The sequence below is a fragment of the Rhipicephalus sanguineus genome, chromosome 3 (genome assembly GCF_013339695.2).
Source record: "Rhipicephalus sanguineus isolate Rsan-2018 chromosome 3, BIME_Rsan_1.4, whole genome shotgun sequence".
NCBI classification, from domain to species: domain Eukaryota; kingdom Metazoa; phylum Arthropoda; class Arachnida; order Ixodida; family Ixodidae; genus Rhipicephalus; species Rhipicephalus sanguineus.
This window is the reverse complement of record NC_051178.1, coordinates 159,571,341-159,583,376: the sequence shown is the minus strand read 5'-3', so window position 1 is coordinate 159,583,376 and position 12,036 is coordinate 159,571,341.

Genomic DNA, 12,036 nt, shown 5'->3' with positions numbered 1-12,036 from the left:
TGGCGAGGGGGAGCGTCCCTTAGCGTACAAGCGCGCCGCTGTCCACACACAGCCAGTGCGGAGGCGAAGTTGGGTGGCGCGCTCCCGCTTAGTGATGCCACCCACTGGAAGAGGCTTGGGACCCTTGCCATTGGCCATTCTGGCATCCGGGTGGAGGGAGAAGGAGGGGGGAGGCGAACCTTAAACGAAAACACTGCTCGGCGAAGTGGAGAGGAGGTTACCTACACTGCAAACGCAAACTAGCCGAATTTGGCGTTTTAAGGGCTACAATCCTCCTTAATACTACCTTCATCTGGACAGTACTACCTTAGGGTGTAATGAGGTGGGTGTAATAAAGTTCTGCGTCCTCAATTTTACTTCGTTAAGAAATTATGTGGAAGAAAGGAGGTAAATTCACTATCTGACGCCATTCGTCGAATGGAGTTAGAGAAACAAAAAACTCCAATCTCATTTCCTCTGGCATGTTTTCTCTTTTTTTTTCTGAAGCTTTCCATAACGCCTTCAGTGCTGGCGGGCATGCATGCAGCTGTGCGGGGGAAAGAAGTAAAAAAAAGAGGCGGCATGCTTCAGCGCACTAAAAATCCCTTGCACAGATAACCCAGAGAAAGAGATATACGAGACCCTCCGAACGGCTGGAGAGGAAGCGAGGATAGCGAGGTAGCCCTTTGGCCTTGCCGGCTGCAGCCTACAGCGGCCCGCCCCCGCGTCAAAAGCAAGCCAGACGAGGCGCTACCGAATGGGACAAAGCTTCGCGCCGCATGCGCGCGCGAAGAAAAAAAAACAGAAAAAAAGAAAGAAACGTGAGGAGGGAGTCGTTCCCGCGGCGGCGCGATCGTCGTAGCTAGGCCGCCTAGGCCTTGTGAACGCCACTTCTCAAGTGATCAGCTGTGTCGGTCGTGTGTGCGCGTTTTGTGCATGCAGCCTCACTGTGTTCTCGCCACTGGATGTGATATGCGTGGTTTGACGACAGTGCGACATGCTGCGCTGCGAGTGCGATAATCGCGACGGCCCGTCGACTCAAGCGAGCGTGCCGCTGTGCATTACCAAGCAGATGATGGGCACCCTGCGTGCTCGGCACAGTCAGGAACAAAAATGGTAAGTAATACTGATGTTCTTTCTCTTTGCGAGCCCTTATCGTCGCTTATGCACCTGTAGATGACCTTCTGTACATTGCGTCGTTTGAAAAGTGCTATGAAAAGCAAAAAAAAAAAAAAGAAAGAAAAGAAAATCGGCATGTCAAGCTTGCGAAATGCCCGCCAGCGCACCATTAGCGTGGCATGTAACCCATGATGCTGTACATTACACGCATGTCATTCATTGTTTCCATGTTACCAGCTGTCATTTATGTACGTGATACAGTCACGTCACGCTATACCATTCATGGTATGATATCAAGTTAGAGAACCGGACGCGAGTGCACCAGTCTCCATGCCGTAAATGACATACATGTCGTTATTTTCATGTTACTATATGTCATTTTCGTTCGTCGCACAATCACGTCACGCTATATCAATTTAGGTGTATGTCAAGCTAGCGAACCGGCCGCGAGCGCACCATGAGCGTGGCGTGTGTACATGACATGCATGTCATTATTTTCATGTTGCCAGCTGTCATTTATGTTGGACGTACAGTCACACTGCACAATACCAATTTTGGTTTATATGAAGCAGGCGAAACGGCCACTAGCGCCCCCGAGACCATGTTGTAAAAATAACGCCATACATGACAAGAGTGTCATGATTTGCACGTTAGAAACTGTCGTTTATGTGCGTCATACACTCTTGTGACGCCATACCTATTTTGGTAAATATCAAGTTAACGAAACAGTCGCAAGAGAACTAAGAGAGTGACGTGTAAATCATGTTGTTAATGAAATGCATATCATGATTTTCAAGTTAAGACCCATCATTCATGTTCTTCATGCAGTCGTGTCATGCCGCACGAATTTTGGCATACATCCCATTAACGAAACACTCACACGAGCTATGAGTCGTAGGCGGCTAGATAGATAGGTAGATAGATCCGTTCAAAGTCGTAGAAGTGTTTAACAAATGCTTCGCATTTAAGTCGTTAAACTCAGATAGCAATGATGTGTGATGCATGTTTTGGAACTTCTGTGAATATCACTCATGCTTCATACGATCAGTCAATCGACCCAGGAGTGCACCCTGATAAAGTTGTTTGCACGATATAATTTTCTTGCCTGCGATAAAGCATGAATGAGGCATGATGCTTTCAGAGAATATACATTAGAGCAAAAGGCCACGGTTATCACATTGTCACATGATGGAATGTGCATAAAGGAAACTTTGTTTTCGATTTATTCTTTTCTCCAACTTCATTTGTTTGTTTTAATCCTTCGTCATCGTGTCAATTTGCGCACATTGACATGTGACAAGACCGTGCGCTCTCATTTTGCAGCATCTACCTTGGATGCAGTCAACTACCCTGGACATCTTTCTCCCGCCAGGCAACTGTAAGAACCCACCGAAGCACAGATTGTCAGGAAGTGAAAAGACTTTTCGGCAACAATTTTGCATTGCGCACTCTGCCCGTCTCCTGAAATAGCATATTAAGGTACATAAGCACTGTACCTTCATACATATGCATCAAGGAACAGTGAAATAGCATATCAAGGTACATTAACATCATTAGCTTGGATTAATTTAGCTAGAACGAATAAATCATGTTAAAGCTATACAATGACAGCCATATCATGTGACAGACATCTGCTAAGTGCAGTGTGTATTGTGAAGCACATGCGTTTTATGGTATTGAATGAATGGATAAATGTTTATTCCAGCAAAATACATGAAATGGGCCTCAAGTGAAAAGAGACAATGGTAGCTTGAGAAGTGCACAAGGCCCAGTAGAGCAAAAATAGAGAAAGAGCAGCAGAAACGTGTGCACGTTCAAAGGCAAAACATATACGCATACAAAAAGAAGCAGGAAAGACAAAGCAGAAGAAACGTGCACATTCAAAGGCAAACACCTACGCCATCTGCAAAGTGACAAAACCAAAAAGGGTGAACAGTTACGCTAGTGAAAACAATGAAAATCAGAAAACAGTGAAAACAGAAAAGAAGGAACGGCCATTCAACGGCATGGAAGGAATGCAACTTCATTGGTCACGTATCAACAGTAGAATTTGCCAAGGCTACATGTGCAAATTCTTGGCCATTAGGAGATGTGCAAGGCTAATTTAATCGCATTGATATAAGTCAGCTGTTGAGTCTGTTGAACCAGATTGTTGAATCATCTTGTTTATTCCCTCTCGTTAATTTGCTGTTTTGCATTATGTTGCCATAGTTTTCAAGGTCAATACATAGTATCATGACTGTTGACACAATTTGACAAGGTGAAAGCGCTGTTATTGTGCCCAGGCCTTAGTTTATCCTCACTAGAAGTGCGCTGTTTATTTTTGCCATGGTTCAGTGCCAAGTTGCCCAATCTTCACTCCTAAACAGAGTAGGTGCGGTTAATCAAGACCTTGCTAACATTCACAACCCTTTTAAAGTGTACTTATAATGATAACTTTACTGACATCAAAAACTACCCACATAATGGTAAACATGGCAAGAGTACACTTCTGGTGGTGTTTCGCATTTTTTTTACACCCGTTTGTTTTTTGCCCTGTGCACACGAAGTGAAACGCTCACAAGGAAATACATAGCAGCATCTCAATTTTGTATTTATTTCGTGTTTTGACAAAATGTCTTCAATAAGGATAGTCAAGCGCGAATCTTCGGTAAGACAATTCATTCTTATGTATACAGAAATCTTAGTGGACTTCTTTTTTGTGTAATTTTCAGGAATACACTTCTGGCAAAGCAGCAAGTGTTGCTTGCCCACCAGTCTGTGTTCAAGCCAAGTGTATTGTGGGCATGAGTGTCGGCAGGATTTTGTCTTGGGGGTGCAAGGCGGTGTAACGTGTCGGCCTGTTGAGCAGGAGAGCATTGGTGTAGCTTGGGTGGGGTCAAGTGCTGGTGTGTCTTGATGGCGGCAGGTGCCCTTCTTGCAAACCCCTGCCAACACCCATGATTGTGGGAATACCCTGATGTGCCTCACTTTACACTATGTCGAACAGCTCGTACATCTTACCACATTTCGGCCAACACTGGTATTGATGCAGTGTGTTATGCGTAATACTGCGTGCAACCTTTCTGATATCGCGTGCATTTGAAAATTTCGCATTGTTTAAAAAGACGCTGGGTGGGCCCAGTGTTATTCAGCAAACATAAGTCTTAACAGGGGCAGTTGGGCGAGTTGGTGTATATTCATAGTTAAAGAGGGTGCAAAAAATCACAGCACAGAGAAATGAAGGGGACAGGATGACGCGCTACCAGCAACTGAAGTTTAATCGAAACCACAGAAAGATGTAAACTCACAGTACGGAAAAATTACAAGACTAAACAATCACACATCCACAGAGGAATGAAGGGGGCAGACAGGACAGTGCGCTACTAGTAACTGAAGTGTAATCAAAACAGAAAGATATAAACACACATGACTGAAAAAGCCGCACATGTTCAACTTCAGTTGTTAGTAGTGTGTCGTTCCGTCCCCTTTGTTGCTATGTGTTCTGATTTCGTTTTCACGTTTTCCTTACCTATGAAATGAACTCCTGACTGTTTCACAGTCTCTATATATGTGTGGTCAATTTTGATTCATCCTCATGGCATATCAAGTCCTAGGATCTAATGTGCAAAGCGACCAGTCACTATTTACAGGAATTTTTTTATTTAGTGCCTGTGATTGCCTAATTGCAAGTTGACTTTGCAGCCATGGTGCTTGGATTATTTTCAATGTGGTAGTTATGCGTAAGCCATCAAGTGAGGAATTAAGGATGAACTTTTGAGTTACAGATGGCACTAGCTGGCATAAAAACATTGAAGCATGGCTGTACTTGTTATGCATATTAGAAGTATTGGTACATTGCAGTCATGTGATTATGCGGACAAGTTCCCAAGCACAATTCCGGAAATTTACGATGGCTTCCAGGTATCTGTGAGTAAATATGTACAGCAACATATGAAGGCAACCTTGTAATTTTGTGGGCATTGCTGAATGCTTTTATGCACCTTGGTAAGTGGACCTACAGTCAACACCACAGGTCTATTTTGGGCTTTTTTGTAGGAAACTCAACTCCAAAATCATGTGCGACATGTTTTGATGTCATAGGGTAAACTAGTGCAATAAAAAACTGTACAACTGCCTGTCTACACGGTTTCAAATTTCCTAAAAGTGATGCTAGCCTTATTGTACTAATTAGTTGCCTTCGTGTGTAGGCTGACACCAAGTTCCTTGAATAGCTTACTTTTTTGGATTCTACTTACATACTGGCACGGTGAAGTGCCCACGTTAGTGCGCATCATGATGAAATTTTACACCTTGCTTTCGTATTGCTTTACTGCTGTGAATTACGTATAGTGCTTAGGCTGTACTGTATATGTTCTTCCACGTGTTCAGTTTTGGGAGTAGGTTCTGTGCACGACGATGGAAATATATACCTATACCCTTACATTGACACGAGAAGTGCTGCTGTTTTGATTCCAATAAAATGTTGCAACCACTGGTTGTGTATCAATTGAAGTATGACTACTTGTCGTGCATGCAAATTATGAAGAAATGAATTTGTGCTTGCAAAACAAATTGCTGAAACACTGCCTGCTCAATGTAACTGCTTGTGTTTTATTACCAAACACATTGAACAGATGATTCACAGATTATGACACATTGTAGAATATAGGCAACAGAAAGACAGACAGTCATCACTGTGTTCTAACGTAGATTGGGTGATCTTTTATCAACAGTAGCATAATTGAAGGTTGCTGTTGTATAAATAAAGTTTAACGTAGTGTGCAGGTGGACGAGGGAGTGCACATATGATAGTTTTTCCAGTTTTCTGCATGTTTGCTACAGTCCTCGCGTTTCTGTGTTACAATTGTGAAATTCTGAATTGCAAACAAGCCAACCTCTCTGCAGCTGTGGTGAAGTAATTCAACAGAACCATATTTTCTCAAGAACAGTTGTTCCATTGACGAAGAGGGTAATGCTTTTTTTTAATGGGTACTGCATCATCTGTCTGAGGGGAGGGCCAAGTACACATGGACGTTCACAAGAGAGAAGTGCAAGTACATTAACTTTTTTTGTTTTGTGGGAGACCTGTCACTGGTAAACTGGGGAGGTTGTCCTTGACCTTGGGGCACGCATTAGGTATTCGCTTTAACGCGGTGGCGTGATGCTTACCAATAAAAGCTAATTAGTAAGAAATGTAGGTAGTATCCGAGTATGAAAGCAAATAAATACTGAATATGCGTTATAGAGAATCGCTGAATGCCGTGCTAAAGCGTGCATTGCGAATAAGCGCTAATTGCGGAAATAGATGAGCGTTCAGCTGCTCAGAAGGCGCTGCTCGCGGCTGTACGCGCGCATTCAACGCAATTTATGTAGGTGTGCTACAATGTCCTTGTAACTCTGGAATTTTCTGCGTGTGTAATTTTCATATGCGAACGCAGGCGGTCCGCGCTAAAGGGTGCATTGCGAATAAGCGCTAATTGCGGAAACAGATTTTTATTCAGCTGCTCAGAGCGCGCTGCTGCCCCTGCGTGCAGCTCGCGGCAGTACGCGCGCATTAAATGCACTTAATGTAGGCGCGTTACAATGTTCTTCTAAGTCGGGCGTCTGCGTGTGTAACTTTCATATGAGAACGTAGGCGGTCTTCGAACCGCTCATAACACGCTGCCGCATCTGGACGCGCGCAGTTCGCGGCTGCAGAAATAACGAAAATTGCTCCACAGCATACGCTCATGGAATGCACATACGTTCGCTCATCTGAAGATACCTTTGTCACGCTGGTATTCACGAATTTAGCGCGAGCGAAGAGGGCACACGTTTATAGTTTTTCTAGCGGCACGACACGGTGAACCGGAGAATTCGGAGCCGAGGGTGTTTGCGTCGATCGGCTCGGCCTGCATGACGCCCCACAAATTATGTATTGACCTTCCGCAAGAGCAAACACACGCCGATGGTACAAGAACAGAAGTTCGAAGTTGTGCCGACGGGTTACCAGCCGCTTTGTACATACATTGGTACATATATAAGCCCACGAAAAAAAGCAAGCTTGCAAGTGGTGGCGCTGTGGTGTAATGGTTATAGTGCTTGCTTTGAGTGCGTGTGGTCGCGAGTTCGATTCCTGTGTCGTGCGTACTTGTATGCAAATGTCGTGATTGTGCATAAATACTTTGATGTCCATTTTCTATTAGTGATGAATAGTAGCGGAAATTGGCCGGTAAGCGTAATACACTGCCTAAAATATACTTTTTTTTTCATTTCGCGACCGCTCTAGGGCCTCGTATAAAAGGAGGCTTTAACAGATCTCAAAAGAAGCAGAAAAACTCTCAATGCGCTCTGTTCAAGCCCCCAAAATGGCTTACATAAAAACACCAACTTTACCTCCAAAAGGAGGCTTTAAAAGCTCTCAAAAGAACCAGAAAAACTTCCAATGCGCTCCGTTCAATCCCTCAAAATGAGTTCAATAAAAACACAAATTTACCTCCTTAGTTCCGTGTAATCACCCCCTTAAAGGATGTAAATAAAACCTCCTTTTGAACCTCGTTTTGAAGGGGGTTTTGCGTAGTACCTTTTGGATGCACGTTATGCGTCGAGCCCGAAACTCCCTAAAAGGCTCAAACCCGTTTGCAGTGTATTTTGATGTCAAAATAGGTAGCGGCGACCGAATGAGGCAAGTGCGCTAGCAGCCATTCCTTGTAAGTCCCCGCACCCTTCGTTGTTATAAACAGGGTATGTGGTCAAACATTAAAAAAAAAAGACACCGTCTAGCAAAGTACTTATTTGACACCTACAGTTCTTTGCGCGCATGTTTAGGAAACATAAAAAAAAACATAAAGAAACTCACAAGGTTAATGTAAGAGCTGCGCCAAAATTTTCATTTACACACAACTTTTAATCAAGGACGGCAAAGCCAGAAATCGTTCCGACGTTCCTTAAATACCACGCGAATGTACGTTTGCTTAAACATCTGCGCTTTTTCTTCGATCAGCACTTCTTTTTGTTGAAGAGGCCACCTAATTTCACTGGAAACTCTTTAATAGGGAACCCTCACGTTCGATTAATTCGACAACTTGATGTGAGTATCGTAAGTCGTGTCTGAATTATACGAAGTCGAAATATGCTTGAATATATTTATGTATTATGTATTTACGTATTACGTATTGTATTATTTAAACAGATGTAGTAGCATGTAACATGAACACTTAGGGCAACAGAAGGCATATAGTCTATGTAGAGCTTTAGCTACTGAGAAGGAAATGTTATGTTTCCCCTACATACACTTTACAGAAGTTTCGCAGTGGTTGGTATAATTTTTATAAGCACGAATGGAGTTTTAAGAGCAGTATCCCGACCAACGAATACTGACAAAGCATGATTTAAGCTTGTAATATATCACGTGGGGCCTGCTCGCACTATTTGTCACGTAACCACAACATGACCAAAACAAAGAGGGGTGAAAAGGTAAAGCAGGGCGCGGCAAATAGTATATGTTTAAGGCAGCCGGCCACTAATCGCCTGAGGCGCAGACAAGCAAACTTCCAAGATAAGGGCGTGCAGTTTTGTGTGGCACGCGCCGAGCCGAATAAGCCTCTTAGTAGTTGCTTTTTCTTCACGCCGTAAACTTCTATACGCAATGGGCCAGCTAACGACTTCCCCTGCTTGTTGCTGCGTGCATGTGCTTCACGAGGATGCACACGTATAGCAGGCCGTCGCCACCGCTAATTGCTACCCCAGTCTGGGAGACCACCTTCAAGCCGGCCTAGCCATGACCCGGAGTTCGTTCTAGCGTTAATGTTGCTGCAATTCTTGGTGCGGCGTATGACTGGCCAGACAGGAGGATTAAGTGTATAAAGTGAGCAACGCTTGATTGTAAAGAGAAAGGGTATGTTATCATCGGCAGTACTGTATCATATAAAAAAGAAGGTTGGCCATGTTAGAAGTATGACCATAAATTGATGTTGGCGCGGGGGAAAAACGACTCCCGCGTTTACGCTTGATGATCGCATAATAAGTGAATGAAGCGGGCGTAAAAAAGTAAAACTTTCGCCGCATTGCGGCAAGGGCGAAGCAATGAACGCGATATAGGTAACAACAAATTGTAACGTTATACGAAGTAAGGCTAGCAGCTAACTCTTTTGAATCGAATATCGCGCAACTCTATGAAATGCAGGCGTAAGGAGACAAGGCCGCTCCATGGAGCCAAATGGTTTTCGTGCTGTCTCTCGTCTCAACGCGAAGTAAACGGTGACAACACAGCACGCATAAGGGTATACGAGCTGTCTGCTGATGTCTGTCAAGATAGCGCGCGCGACCTGGTCTTTTTGATCAAAGTTCACAGTTATAGACGTGCGAAGTAAACCCCTGGCGAAGGAGCATGAAAGGGCCACGGTCGGGGCGGGCAGTGGAGCAGAGCAGAATAACTTTTATTGGGGAAAAGGGAAGGGGTCTAGGAGCTAGATGGGTGGGGCCCCATGTCCAAGGCTCCACTGGCTTGTGCCGCCAGCCGGACATGGTCCAGGAGCGCTAGTTGCACCTCCGGGTCCGAGCTAGCAAGGAGTGCCTCCATTGCTCCAAAGAGTTTTCTATGTGGTACTATGCTGTAGGCAGTTGAGTTTATTTGGCCTTTTACTGCAACCCCATGAGATATGGTAAGAGGGTTGGCGGCGAGTCGCGACACCACGGACAATCGCGCCCATACAACGTCGGAAAAATTTTGTGCAATCGCAACAAATTTGGATAGACCCCCGTTTGAACTCTACGGAGGTCCACTGCGTCTTCCCCTTTAAGAGATTTGTGGGGGACGCCATATTTCTGCCGTGCGCATCGCTGATGAGCAAGAAGCTCTCGCGGAGCCATCCGAGCAGGGTCACTGTCTTCCTCCTCGCGAAGGCCATCGTGTGTAGTGTGGAGTGGTGGTAATTGGGAGGGAGGCTGGTGCTCCGCTCGGTTCGTGAGCGCTCGAGCTAGAGCGTCCGCCCTCTCGTTACCCTCTAGGCCTGCATGTCCCGGGCACCAGACCAACCTATAAGTGTTTTTCAATTCGTTTCCCAAGAGGTTGCAAATCTTTAATGGGAGACGGCCTTTCGTAAACAGTCGGCACGCCTCTTGCGAATCCGAGATTATGGTGATGTACGCCTGCCCGACACTTCGCTCTCGATTTTTAATCGCCAGTGCGATGGCGAAACACTCGGCCTTGGCGATCGAAGACGTGTACAGGGATGCGCTGGATGACCATGCTTCTCGTGTCGCTGCTCACTATTGTGACTACTGAGCGCTTCCAATTATATCTGGAAGCGTCCACGTATAGCACGTTCTCATTGCCTCTGACTAATTTTCTGATCCATTTTATGCGCTCCTCTCTCCTTTCTTTGTGTCGTTCTTGGTCATGTTCCTAGGGATTGGAGCGATCGAGATATGCCTTCGGACTGGTTCTGTATTTCTACCAGCACCTCGTCCAAGTTTGCGGGTGCGGTGGAATGCCCGCCCTTATCAGGATCTCCCTTCCCGACTTCGTCTGGCTGAGACGGTTCCTCTGAGAGATTAATGTAGCTGCCTTTAGCTCGGCGTACGTGTTATGCACGCCGATCTCGAGCAGCCTGTCTGTCGGAGTGCCTATTGGTAAGCCCAATGCCGCCTTGTAAGCCCCTCTTATGATAGAGTCCGCTTGCCCTTCCTCGCTCTTGTTGAGCGTGTGGAATGGTAAGCTGTAAGTCAACTTGCTCATTACGAGCGCCTGCACTAAACGCACAGTGTCGCTTTCCTCATGCCCTTTTGTGGAAGGTGATCCTCTGAATCATCCGAGCCACTTGTTTGGTTGCTGGATTTAAGGAGACCGATAGGTGTGATTTGCCCTACCGTTGCTCTGAACCCAGTAGCCCAGGATACGAGCGACGGTGACCTCTTTAATTTTCTGATTTTCGATTTCAATTTCTATTTTCCCGTACTTTTGTAGCGTTTGCTATGTATTCGGATCACCTCCGACTTTTCGGGGGCGCAACTGAGACCGCTGGTTCTGGCAAAGTTTCTACGGCCAGTGCCGCCTCCTGCAGAGTCTGCTCCTTGCTGGCCAGAGACCCCCGCGTGGCCCACAGAGTGATGTCATCCGCATAGAGGGTATAACCCAGCTGCGGGACACAGTCCAAGGCCCGCGCGAGTCTACGCATGGCAATGTTGAATAGCAGAGGAGATATAATGGCTCCTTGAGGCGTTCCCTTGTTTGGCATTCGGAAAGGTTCAGACCTAACGCTTGAAATACCAATGTTGCCTTCCTCTCTGTGAGAAAATCCCGTATATAGTTAAATATGTTTCCCCGCAACCAATTAATTTAGCTCTGAAAGTATGGCTCCATGAGAGATATTGTCAAAGGCCCCCTTCAAGTCAAGAGCAAGCAGCAAATGCTCCCCACCCTTGGGAATGCCTTTGACGGGCAGTGGAGGGATTCCTCTCTGCTTGAGGAGCCATCGACGGCAGGCCTCGCACGCGGGACGATGCTATCACGTGCGCCCTTCGTGCCTCGGAGATGGCCGGCTCGTTTCATATCTCATTCAGCCACGTTAGCCCCCAGCGCTCGCGCGCTTTTACCCGAGCGTATTAGAGCATACGACGCGCGACGCGATGTTATCGATTTCGAATTTATAAGAACATGATGGTGACGGCGGCGGCAAAAACCCGCCGAGAGTGTTCAATAAAAAGGAATTTATGCGCCAAAAATGAAATTGCAGGCGTTAGCTACGCTTCCTGCCATAAAAACTGATGGCGCACATTACGTATCCGAGAGACAGGCAATGTAGCCGCGTATTTATAAATTATTGGTGCATATTCAAGACGTATGTACCGACCCTTAACGGAATACTCTTTCAATTATTGGTGACGCCGGTATTACAGTTTCTGAGAGAACTACGCTTTTGGGGAAATGTACCTTTGATTTTATATTTTGAAACAAATATGGGTGGTGTATGGGGG